Source organism: Vulpes vulpes, chromosome 5 (genome assembly GCF_048418805.1).
Source record: "Vulpes vulpes isolate BD-2025 chromosome 5, VulVul3, whole genome shotgun sequence".
NCBI classification, from domain to species: Eukaryota; Metazoa; Chordata; class Mammalia; order Carnivora; family Canidae; genus Vulpes; species Vulpes vulpes.
Window position 1 is genome coordinate 127,486,455 of NC_132784.1, and position 13,999 is coordinate 127,500,453.

Sequence of the window (13,999 nt, forward strand, 5' to 3'; positions counted from 1 at the left end):
TTTTTTTTTTTTTTTTATGATAGTCACACAGAGAGAGAGAGAGAGAGAGGCAGAGACACAGGCAGAGGGAGAAGCAGGCTCCATGCACCGGGAGCCCGATGTGGGATTCGATCCCGGGTCTCCAGGATCGTGCCCTGGGCCAAAGGCAGGCGCCAAACCGCTGCGCCACCCAGGGATCCCCTGTGATCAGACTTTCTTTATGGTGATTTCAATTTTACTTAATGTCCTAAAAATAGTCATGTCTCCACAACACAAAAATAAGAATTATAGCTGGAAGTACAAGAGTCAAACCTCCCATATTAATATAGTACATTCAAAAGAGACAAGTGATAGGAATTAAGAATTCTCTGAGTTTCAAATAGGACTCTTATGAGGATTATTCCACATTACCATTAAAGCAAATCTGAAAAATACAGAGAACCAATCAGGAGAAGTCTGGGAAAATGGGCAGGCCTAGGCTCACATATTACCTAAATGACTCCCTGAACATCAGCAACACCAAAATGAGTTACACATTTTTGTCTCTGCAAATGAACATATCACTAAAAATCAAGTTATCTTCCAAGACAAGCAAAAAACAGTCAAAACCTAACATGTTAACTCATCTAATATTTTCATAGAGCAATTTCCCAAGGTAACACAAGTCACTGTGATAACACTTTTATTGGTCTCCTTTCTAAAGCTAGTGAAAACAAATATATTTATAACTTAACTGAAATATCTTCATTACATCACATGTTCAAAAAAAGAGCATGGCACAGTTTTGATTCTACTACTGTAAGAGTTCATCCATGATTCAACGGATTTAAATATTTGACAAAGCTATTATGATACCAATAAAGTCCTTTTATTCTAGACTCAGATACTCTCAAATTTAAGCATAATGTCAAACATGCATTTAAGAATATTAAACTATTGTATTATTAAACCTTCCAGGTCATTCAGAGGATCTTTCTTCAATTTTGAATAATTTTGAGTTATATTTACATATCTAAAACATCCAATTCAAAACTAATTTTAGAAATTTACTCAAATAGATAAAAACACTCATTAATGATGCCATTGTATGTCCAACAAAGAGAGGGAAGGAGGAGAAAATTCAAGAGTAAAAGACAATTACAAAACTAATCAAATAAGACAAAAGCAAGCAATTAAAATTTAAGACACAAAGCATTGCCAAGCTGTAGTATATATGATTGCAAAAGAGTAATCAAAGGATAACTGCACCTAACAAAATAAATACTTAACAGAGAGCATAAATAACTGTTTTATGATGTAGCCACTTAAGAGATCCTAACATAAATACAGTCCTTGAAAGCTTAAAATGATTTCAAATTTGAACTGAACTCAAAAAAATACATAAAATCTGAAAAGTAAAATTTACAGATGGAAGTCTAGTACTGTGTGTTTTACCTCTGGGAATTGCAGGCTGCACCATAGTTCTATTCTTACATTACAAATCTGTTGTGTGGGGAGCGGGGGAGGAATAACTATGCTACAAAAAAAAAAAAAAAAAAAAAAGAATAGAACAAATTGTTGTAAGAACATGTAGTTTTTAATGTGCCTTTATTCTTTACAAGTAACCTTATTCCTTAAAGTCTATTTTTTGTATAAATGAATTCATCTATATTTAAAATACCTAATGGCCTCATGTTTCTTAGTTATTAGAATGATCCAGAAGTCACTGCTACTTGGCTTAGATTACCATTTGTTTTTAAAACTCATAATATCATAGGAAAAATGAGGGAAGGATTCTTCTATATTTTTTTCCTTCTCCATCATAAACCAAACACTAATGCAAACCACTATCAAGGAGAGGAAAGAAGAAAGACTGTTGAGATAGCAGCTGTGTTGAAGCTCAGAAAGGACATGCGTTGGCAGATTTGTGAGGTGATGCCTGCGACACAATGTGCCTAGATTTAGTCTGATTCCTGAATTTAAAAAAAAAATAAAATAACTCTTAATGTTTTGCCTTTTAGAGAACTATATCCCTCAACACAGAACATTTTTGCTTGAAACGTTCTAATTCATCCGTCTTATTATGTTGTCACTGGGGGAAAATAAAGGAAAACATGGCCAAGATCAACTAACTCATACCTTGTACCTATATATTTTTATTACAGCTTAAAAGTAATTTTCTTCCATTTCCAATTTGAACTCAACTGAAAGTGCTTAAGATAAACCATTGTGGTAGTTTGGATATTTTTTCCAAAAAAACCAAAAAAACAAAAAACTCGACATTGTGAGAGGTCATATATGCAAAATTTTAAATGGCAGAACAGCAAATAAGCACACGTTGATACGGTACAGTTGGAAAAATAAAGGAAGATAATACCTATGACCGCAAAATGGAACAATAAACTAGTAATGAACTTAGAAGAGGATAAAGGCTGGAATCCACACAGTAGGCATAGGCTTAAATGACAGGATATATATACATCTTCTCTGGACACAGTGAAAGGTAGACAAGTAACTGAAGACCTAGATAGCTTTTAGATGGGATACACAGGAAGCAAGAAGTTGACAAAGTTCAAACCTCTATTTTATCAATGAAGTTAAGAAGTAAGGTCTTCTGGGATAAATGAGAGAGAAGGAAAGGTTACCTGGACTAAACTGCAGTGGTCTATGTCAAGGGTGGTCAAACTAAGGCCTATAGGCCAAACGTTAAAACTAAGACTGGTTTTTACGTTTTTAAAGAGACAGAAAAGAAAAAAAAAAGGAAAAACATGCAATACAGATTGTATGTGGCCCACAAAACCTAGAATATTTACTCTCTGACCCCTAATAAAAAAAAAAAGATTCCCAATCCCTGGTCAATAGAACACCTGTGACAGAAGGGGAGTGACAGAAGACATAAATTTGCAAAGGCATTAATCTGCATAGTTATGTGATCTTTTCTTCAGCACTGTTATATTTTTCTCTGACAGAGGGGGAAAAAAGTAAACAGAGGCACTTACGAAAGAAAATTGTCCAGAGTAGATATTTTAAATGCAAAGAATCTGAATTACAGGACACAAAATATCACCAGCCTATTATTAGACTGTAACATAAGAAGACATAAAAAGGAAAACAAAGTTTAATCACTTTAAGACAGCAGTAAAAAGATTGTCCCAAGATAGTTCATAATTAATTACTAAAAGAAATCATAGGATAATTAGTTTTTAAAGCAAATTTGGAACTTCTCCTTCCAACCTAATGGAGTAATTGGTATAGCACTTATCCTAGCAACTGGAAAACTGGACAAACTTTATGAAACTATTTTCAGATCCTGGACAACAGAAGAGCAAGACTGTGACCTGTAGGAAACAAATGAAGTAAGCCCAGAATTATCGAGGCTTTCTGCCTAAATACATACTCCCCTACGACATAAGGGAAAATCCCTGCAAAGTAAAACCAGTGGTCTAGATGAGTTGAAGAGACAAATCTGAGTTAAGGAAGCCTTAGTTACTGGAAGGGGAAGCAGGTCAAAATAATAGAAAAAAGCAAGCTAAGCAGAAAAACAGTTCCAGAAATTTGTATTCTGGTTTCTTGAATCTTCAAAAAAATATTATTATGAAAACATATGGTGAGACTCCAAGAGGCCAGGCAAAGAACAACCAGAAAGCCTGAAAACTGATCAATTCTCAGAGTTCACAACAAGAGCACTTCAAGCTATTCTAGCTCAAAGGCCAAAATAAAGACACACCATTGAGTACAGGGGAATTCAGTATATATCTACGAATGGTCATGCCTTAGTGGTAGGGCTAATCTAGTCTCACAGTAAAGTATCCTCTGAAGCTGCCCCCATATAGTTTAGAAAAAGAAACCCTCAAAAGTATCAAGTTGATCCACAACTTGACTGCCTGACAAAGAAAAGTTCAACATTCTTTCCTGGGAGACAACAAAATGAAATTTACAGGATTCAAACATAATGGCCAGTATCCAATCAAAAATTATTACAGGGGTGCCTGGCTGGTTCAGTGGGAGGAAGTTCAACTCTCAATGCTGGGGTCTTAGTCTTAAATTCAAGCCCCATGTTGGTTGTAGAGATTACTTAAAAAAAAAATCTAAAAAAAAAAAAAATTAGTAGAACTATCAAGATGCAAAAAGATGATGGAATTAACAAAGACCTTAAAATATCTATTACAACTATGAACATGGAGTTAAAGAGAACATGAACACAATGAAAAAAGAAAAGGAAACTATAACAATCGATCACATAAAATCTCTAGAGCTGAAAAACAGAGTAAATGAACTGAAAAATCCACTGGAAGGGCTTAGGGTAGATCAGACACTACAAAAGAAAAGCTCAAAGAACCTGAAATGAGAGCAAACCAAAACTACCCAAACTACAAAAAAAAATAATAGAACACAGCATCAGTGGCAATACCAGGGGTCTAAAATACATGTTATCAGAGCCCCAGAGGAAAGGAAAGATGTGACAAAAAGTATTTGAAGAACGAATGAATTTTTTTTCAAATTTGACAAGAAAGCCAAAACCCAAGAACAAATAGCAGCAGCAGCAGCAGCGGCAGCCCAGAGCCACGAATATATGTGAGCCCCAAGCTAAAGAGGAATGGAAACAGAGAAATCACATCAAGGCACATCATAGGGAAATTATGTACAAAGTAAAATAAAAAGAAAATCTGGAAAAGAGGAAAAACAACATATTGCATAACAAGGAACAAAAATATGAATGACCAGATTTCTCATCACAAACTACACATGCCAGAAAACAACAAAATAGCTTCTAAATGATCAAAGAAAAAAAAAAAATAGTTCTCTACATCAAGTGAAAATAAGTCAAAAACAAAGACACAAGGAACACATCTTGAACAACAGCAGAATTTGTTGCCCAATTCTGGATGCCAATAGCATCCCAACCCCCACACTATTCACAGGTCAAGTACATATGCATGAATATAAAAATTTTTTCTTAAAAACTTATTTAAAAGATAATTAGGTGTTTAAAACAAAAAGTAACCATCTATTATGAAGTTTATAAAGCAGGAGTAAACTCTTTTTAAAAAATAAGCACAAAAACAAGCACAAAAGATGGAAGAGGGACAAAGGAAGTGATATAATAAGGATCTAACATTATATATGATATGATCTATAATTTATAAATAGACTATGATAAGTTAAACATGTATATCAGAAAACCTAAAACAACCACTAAAATAAGGAAACTAAATAATATTAATAAGTCAGTAGTATACTGATTACTCCATTTTATTTACTATTATTCCATTTTTTTATTCATTAATTATTAAAAATTACTAAAAATCCAAACAAAATGGAATAGTAAAAAGTTACTCAATCCAAAAGACATTTAAAAAGGAAGAAAAAAATGAGTAAATAATACATGGAGCAAACAAAACAAATGCCAAGTGGAGGGCTTAAACCTAATGATATTGAAAATTATACTGAATGTAAATGCTCTATGCTTCAATAAAGATATAAATCAGATAGGAAAAAAGTCAAAACAAATTATTACAATCTACAAAAAAACATACCTTTAAAACAAAGATACAAAAGTGTTAAAAATAAAAGATTGAGAAAACATGTATGATGTAAACCACAAAACAAACCTGCAGTAGCTATGCTGAAATCTGACAAAGCAGACATCAGAATAAGAATACATATTAGGGTTAAAGATATGTTTCATCATATTCTTAAATGTGCACATATCCAATAAAATATATGATGTAAACACTGGAAAAAGTCAAAGGAGAAATATACCAATCCAGAATTAAAGCTGGGAACTTTACAATGCCTCTTTCAATAAAAAGTTATTTTCAGTTAAAGACTAGTAACACAAAGAAACATAAAACCAGAAAAGCTAGAAAAGATGTCATCAATATTATCAATCAACCTGACCTATCTAACACTTAAGAAACTCCATGGGAGAAAATACATGATTTTCAAACATGGAAAATTCATCAAGACAGATTGCATTTTGGGCCCTTACACAAATCTAAAGTTTGTAAAACTATAATTCTACAAAGTATGTTTCCTTAATGAAATTAAATGTGAAATAAGTAACAAATAAATTAGAGAAATTACCAAATATTTGGAATTTGGAAAAAGAACTTAAATAACCCAGGTTATTTAGAAATTAGAAATTAAAGAACATACTAAACCAAGGAATACAATACAAAATCAAATTTATGGGATGTAGGTAAAACTGTATGAAGCACATACCAGATAAAAAGAAATTAAAATCTATTAAAGATACTTTCACCAAAATAGTAGATGGAAGGAGACACTAAAGGTAAGAGCAGGAATCAATAAAAATAGAAATAATAATAATAATAACATTGTTCACTAAGAACAACGAAACCAAATGCTTGCTATTTGAAAAGATTAGTAAAATTAATATACCTCCAGGCAAACTGAAAAAAAAGACGATACTAATATCCAATATCAGTAAAGAAAGGAAGATGCAACACCAATACTACAGGATCCTAAAATACAATGAGAAACTTAAAAACAAATGGATGCTAATAAATTTTGCAAATTAAATGATATAAACAAATTACTCAAACTAATCAAAACAGACACGAGAAAATAGAAAATCTGAATCTATTAAATTATTTGAATTTATAACTAAAAGGTTTTAAGTAACATAAAACCTCCTAGGCTCAAATATTTTCTCTTTTGAATTCACTGAACATTTAATGAGAGAGTAGTTTTGATCTTATATAATTTTTTTAAACTAAAAAAAGAAAGAAGAAAGAAAGAAAGAAAGAAAGAAAGAAAGAAAGAAAGAAAGAAAGAAAGAAAGAAAACATTTTTCAATTCACTTTACAAATCCAACACTGTCCTGATTCTAAAACCAGACAAAAACATTACAATAAAAGATAGTGGCAGGTCAATATCTCTCATGAATATACAAACAAAAGACTTTACCAAAATTTTTGGGAATACAATCTTGCAGTCTCTTATAATTCTACCCAGACCAACTGGGGTCGTGAAATCAAGCTTTTATTATGGTAAATAGCTGCTTGGAGAGCTTAGGTTAAAGGGCCACCAACCAACTCAAACTCTGAGGAAAAACAGGTACCTTGAAGGGCATATGGGACATGAGTACCCTCCAGGAAAACACTACTGGATACCAGTAAAAATAGTTCAGCTAAAACTGCTAATGGATTGCTAGAGCCTGAATGTGTGCTAGCAAGAAATATAGAACCTATGGAGGCCACAAACAAAGGCAGGCCGGCATACATATCCCAAGGTTCCTCAAAAACCTCACCAGGTACAAAACACACAGACAAAAGGATTAGGTGCATAGTAAGAGACCCGGAAAGTGCCCCTGTTGGCGGGGGAGTGGTGACAGCAGCAGCCACTGAGAGCAAGGGATAAAGTCCAGCCTGGATCCTTTCCACCATGTCTAATACAAGGGGGGCGGGAAGGGCCTGAAAGGGTGTACAACAAAGCCTATCACTCTCTGGACACTGCTGAAAACCCATTAGAGCTAGGGGTAGGAAACGGCAAAAAACAAAACCAAAATAAACCTATATCCCTGGGGGAGGAAAAAAAGAATTAGTCCTACACAAGTGGAAGTAAGGAAGGGACACTGAGAAATCCCCTTTCCCAAAATCCAAGGCACAGTGGTTGCCCAGTCTATTATGATGGATATAATGCTATATCCAAAACAGGAATGGATCTGGGTAGAAATGGCAGCAATCTGGGAAGTACAGGCTCGAGTAAGCCTGACAGTCACAATTTGTTTCCATGGTGTGCAGCCCCAAAGAGAGAGGTTTTTGATCTCTTGATCTTCCCAGTGGCACAGCTAAAGGTAATAGCCCAAGAAGTCCAAAAGTCCATAAACACTACAACGTTCATCAAGGGGCATATTGGTCAGAGCTATGAGAACAGAATTGAGCGATCACCTCCATTCTCAGGTTTCTCTAGCTGGCACTGGTTGAAAAGCTACAGCAGCACAATGGATACCATCAGCTTTTATCTGGGCTGAAACATAAGTGAACCAGGCCAAAGTATTTATAGGAGCCTCTGTGAGTCAAGGTTCCCACTAAGCCAGGAGCTCTGCTTCAAGAAATGAGAGATGCTCTTTCAGATGTAAGAGGTATGGTTTTTCCCAAAAGAGTTCACTTCCACCCCTTCATGCAAAACCAAGATGATGCTAAGGCCAGGCTGGCTGAACAAACAATTTTCATTTGATTAATGCAATTTCTTGGGTCCTTTTCTTGTTAATGTCCAGTCTGAGTTAACCTACCCTCAAAACGGCAACATCATGCCAGAGAGTTGCAAGGAGGCTATGGGTCAGGTGAGTGGTTTTAACAAGATCTTAGCAGTAGGCCTGAAAAAACAGAGGTGCACTTGGTAGCTGGGTCAGGCAGGTGGCACTGCTGTACTAAGAAATGGCCTGAGTACCTTAGAAGCCGACTGTCTAACTAAAGCTGTGATTTTCTTCTCTTTTCTCTAAGGATAATCCATTGTTTGTGCTGGATCACTCAGGGAGGGGACCAGCAGCAGCCCACAAATGGGAGAATCTCCCGTGAACTTATAAGCATTCACAGTGTAAGCACATATAAGTAAAAATGGCAATACCAAATATACATTTGGAGGAGGAAGCCAGAACAACAGTATATTGAACAGGCCCCAAGACTCCACCCACACTCTGGCTTTTCTTGAATTTGACTGTTTTCTCCCCTGCAGGAACATAGACCAAGGAATTTAACACACACACAAAAGGAACTATAGCCACAGCTGCCAGGGGAAGACATTCTTTTTTGACCAGGAGCATGGGGAGTACATGGGAGTAGGGGGTGTGGGGGAGGCTAGCCTGCAGAGGAGCAATGAGGTGATGGGAGGCTTTTCTTCTGCTTGGCTCCTCACGCCAGGGTCCGTGCGACTTACTCCCTCAAGTCTCCCAGCTCCTGCAAGAGCCAGGGCGTCTTTAATTTGCCCTGTGCACACTGCCAGAGGTCCACCCTGCAGTCCTCAGAGGCTTCAGCCTCCTTGCTGCCTAGCATGTTTTCTCCCCAAAGGACCATGTAGGATGGTGCCTGGCCACCCTATCCAACAGAACCATAAAAGTTGGAACTCCCACACCTCCTTGAGGTTCCCTACCACATAAGGCTTGACCTGAGGCAGCTGAGATTAAAGGGAGAGAGATGAATCAGAGGGCACAGAGCAAACAGTAGTTCTACACCAATAGGCAAGATTCACATCTATGTCCAAACTGCCTGCTTGGACTGAGCAAATAAAGTTCTAACGTATTCAGTCTACCCATCCTCCTTGTTGACTCCTTTTAGTTTAGTTCTGGGGACCCCTTGATTCAGCTTTTGCCTAAGGTCTAGAGGCTTACTGTCTTATTGATATAATAGCCTCTTTCCTCCTCCAGCCACGAGAGTGAATATAAATAAACCAAAGTATCATTCAGGCAGCTCTGTTCTACCTCTCTCGGCTTAGGCTTAGCCTCTAAATATTCATTAACAGGTACATCAGCAGGGGATCTACTAGCTTCCCACTTCAACAAGAGCATTTGCTACTGGATCTCATATCCCCTAAAATGGCCCATAAGGCCACTCGTCTTTTTTCTTGCAGGAAGCCATGTTTCTGTCAACATCATGACCTTATTTCCAAAACTGTCAAAAATCATGAAGGGTCAAGGATTTTATTCTACCTTCAAGCTATGAAGCTAGTCTGTTCTTGTAAAGGATACTGGCAGAAGACATAAGATGCCTGGGTCATCGGCAAAGGATTTTATGACCCATGACACAGCAAGTGGTAAGAGGATCACGTCAGCGACAGCTCACTTCCCATCTAAGGCCCCTTGGCAGAGGGGCCCAGGTAAACACTATGTATACAGTGGGTTTGCATTACAGCCAAACAACACTGAGCTTAGAAAATTTACCATTTTTGTACAAGCAGAAGCAAGTCTGCTCTTCATCTGGGGAGTCATTACTGCATGCCTCAAGGTTGCTAGCTTCAAACACAACTCTGAGAACTGGACCAGATAAAGAACAGTCAGGTCTTTGCAATCTTGGTGTATCTAGCAATACCCAGCATACCCAAGGACATTCAGGAGTGCTCAGGGCTCTTGGCAGAGTACTTCTCCCAACACATTCCTATCAAATCTAATACTAAAAGTCCTAAGCAGTACAATAATGCAAGAAAGAAAAGTCACATATGGTTCAAGAAAAAGTCACTGGTCTCTATTTGCAGATGATATCAATTGCCTGTACAGAAAATGCCATGGACTTCATTTTTTAAAAAACGTCCCCAACACTAATATATGAGTTTAGTGAAGTTGCAGGATATAAGGTCAAGAAAAAAACAAAACAAAACAAAACAAAACCTGTATTTCTATGTACCAAAAGTTAAAAATTGGAATTGTGTTTCAAAAAGGTAGGTGCTACTTTAATAGGACTAAGGAAGTGAAATAATTAGGTACAAATCTAACAGAATATGTGCAGGATCTATAAACCAAATACCATAAAACACTGATAAATCAAAAAGATACCATGATCATAAATTGAAAGACTCAATATTGTTTAAGCAGTTGATTCTCCCCTATTTAAATTGATCCATAAATCCTTTGCATTATCAATCAAAATCACAGAACTTTTTGTAGATAGTATATCCCTAAATGGGGACTAGAAGTAGCAGTAACTGAAGATATATTGCTGTATTTTAATAGCACAAAGTCACCAGTGAGCAGTCTTTAGCTATTATTAGTAAACTATGAAAACGCATCCATTTTCCCAAACGGGTGCCCTAAGTAGTACCATGGAAATGAATGAGTCTAGATTGGAACTTTACCATTCTATGGCTTTACACATTAAAAAAAAAAAAAAAAAAAAAAAGCATTATGTGTCTAACCAATTTCAATAACAGACCACCAGTTCATAGATGATCATTCCACATCTCCCACTAGATCATGGGACTCATTAACAGCACAGACAAGGGGATTTGCCATAGCTCTGTTAAATGTATAATCTAGTTCATCAAATGACTTGGTTTCAGGACACAGAAATGAATGTGGTTCTGCAAAATAAACTACAAAGGAGAATTATACAAAGAAAATGAAGCAAAAAAGCAAGAAGAGAAGCCAATGAGGAAAAAAAAGCACAAACATGACTGCATAATTCTTTGATGTAAATATAAGAGAAAAACACCAACAGAAAGCATCCATAATATTTGAGAATGTAAAGAGGAATGTAAGTCAGTGAAAATAGAAAGCCAAAAAATTGAGAGGAGTGGTATTAAGCTGGACTAACATTAGGATGACAAACAGAGATCAAAAAGTAGTAATAGTCACAGAGTCCAAAATCTAAGTTTGGATGAGAAAATGGAAAGGAAAGCCATGTATTTATTTTTATAATATATGTGACGCTGGCAACTGATTTACAAATACACAGTGTAAAAATAAAAATGAAAGAATTTAAATATCCAATTTAGGTGAAGTAGGAAGGTTGGGGAATAATAACATTTTGTGGAGTTTTCTGTTAAGAATATATAATTCTTATGCATGTACTTCATGGAATTATAATCAGTTTTCAATTATTCTCATACCAATAATGAATCACCAACATTGTTGATTCTCTACTACTTTGGCTACTCCCCACTTGATAAAGGTTTCAGCAGATGGTCCATTTCTATTTTTCTGGTAAAACATTTGTTGTGAAAGAAATTTAAAGTTGAGAAGCCAAATGAAATTTCTGAATTGTCTTTAAACTGAAATAATTCTTTCTTCATTGGACTTTAGTATCAGAGAATTGAGTTAGCTATGTTAAGTACTCACTGAAAGAGCACCGTTGAAGCAATACAATTTAAAAAGCAGATTTTTCAGCAATTAGAAACTGCTTTTGCATATATTTTGCCATCAGTTTCAAAGCACTTTTTAGTTGTGGTTAATTTCAGTATTTCCCAAAGTTGAATTTTTTTCACTTACAAACTCAAAATCATCAAAAATGTAGCATCAGAACCAGATACAAGCTGGGTAAGAATGACTTGACATCAATAGTGTGATGTAAATGTGAACAACAAATTACTCTCTCACATTCACGGCTGTCCCAACTTAAGGGAACACATGCATACAATTAAAAATCAAAGGCTCCATATTAAAAATGCTACAAATTAAAATTTCTATTCAATCAAAATATTTGTAACAAAAAAGAAAAACAGAACTTGGGGAAAAGATTTTAATGGAGATATTTGGGGTCTTAGATTCCTATCTACTGCTTAGTTATTTGCAAGGTAAAACTGTTGTTTTAGGTTATTAATTAGCCAATTAATAGCAAATCTATGAAATTATTTTATAACAATAAAATCTGGTCTTAAATCCCCAATTGTCCAAAATGAGTATCCTATATAAATACAAAATGTATTAAATGCACAAGTGTAAAAATTTGTTCCTATGGAAATAATAATCTTTGTAAATTCTGACATGTAATTTGACACTAATTTTTTTGTGAAAATAATATAATCTGACTTTGAATCCAGTGGTCTAGATATTTTCATCTTTGTTAAAAACAAAAGAAGTTAGGATTATCCTGCTAACAAATCAGAAAACCTTTTAATTACCAAACCAATTTGTGGTTTTAAAAGGAAAACTATACTAAGCATGTGTGGTGCAATAAAAATAATTGTTGTTTGTGATATCTTGTATATCTTTAATCACAAGGCACTTGCACGGGGAATAAAGAGCAATGTCCAAAGCTGAGCTTTTTTGCTGCCATTATTTCTTACAGAGATAGTAGAATTTGTTTTATTCAAAATAGTCTGAGTATAACTTGGAAACACTGTATTACAGAGAGCTAAAGAAAACAGAAATAAAGAAACAGAAACAGAAATAAACTTCAACAAAAAGAACCAAAGCTATATTGTGTCCCAAAGAATGCCTGACTTGCCAAAAGTCATATAACTAATAAGCAGTGACTGAACCCAGATCATCCAATTCTAAGTCCCAAGTATCTTCAGAATTTTCCAGAGAAGGGGCCAACTACGGAGAGATGTGGGGGAGGGAGGGGCAAGGAGGTTACCGAATTCTAACACTGCTCTGCTACTAAACTTACCTAGACTTTTTCAAGTCATTAAACTTTGTGCCTTGGTTGCCTCTACTCCACAGGGATATTTTGAGGATAAACATAAGCATATTTTAACTCTTTGGAAGAAAATCACTGTGTATTTTACTATGTTAATGATTTCTTGCCCCCACCACAAGTTTCAATTGATGCTAATATGTTTTCTCCAATTTTAGTTTGAAGCTCTGGTGTCAGTCTGAAGCTTAAAATAACATTGTGTGTGCATGTGCTTGCACACTATCTTTCAACATGGTTGGCATTCTAACAACATCTTTTTCTGCAACCTTCAAAATGCATAGAAAGTAGCACAACAGTATTTTAATTTTTAGCACTACTAAAGCCTTGCCTCCCAAAGCTGTGCATAAAACTTCAGGAATTCACAACAAAATTTTCTACCACATTACTCTCAACTTCTATACAAATACAATTCAAAATTCATATACTACTCAGCTTCCCTACCTGTGAAGCTTAAATACTACCAGAAGATTACAAAAATGTATACTGCTTTCTAAAATTATAAAAGAATTCCAGTTACAAACTGAAAATTTAGCATACATTTTAAAAATGAATGTTAATAGTCCTAAAATAATAAAAATAAGTTATGATCAACATTCTAATAATTCAGTCATTTGCAAGGTCTTCTATTTTGTCAACTGATATAGAATCCAGCCACTTTATATACTCAAATCTAAAAAAGCAATTTCCTCAATACTTAGAACAGGTAAGCAAAGTTAATAGAAATTTAATTTTAAAGTAATATTTTAAGTTAATTACTTATACTTGCTTTTATTCATTTGACAACCTATCTTAAAATAATTTAGCCTTTTAACCTATTAAGACACATAACTAACTTCGTTTTTCCTTTACTGGTATGTTTACCCGATAACATCAGCAAACAGCTACATATCATATTTAAGGCATAGCAATCCATTAAAAGGTTAAAAACAGAAACACCCAATTGAAAT

The 13,999-nt window shown here is 35.1% G+C and overlaps 1 protein-coding gene across 2 annotated transcripts in view; it reads right to left on the reverse strand.

The window, feature by feature from the left end:
- Window positions 1–13,999, reverse strand: part of COG5 (component of oligomeric golgi complex 5) — a 286,168-nt gene that overhangs the window by 188,312 nt on the left and 83,857 nt on the right. The gene's annotated exons all lie outside the window — the stretch shown is intronic.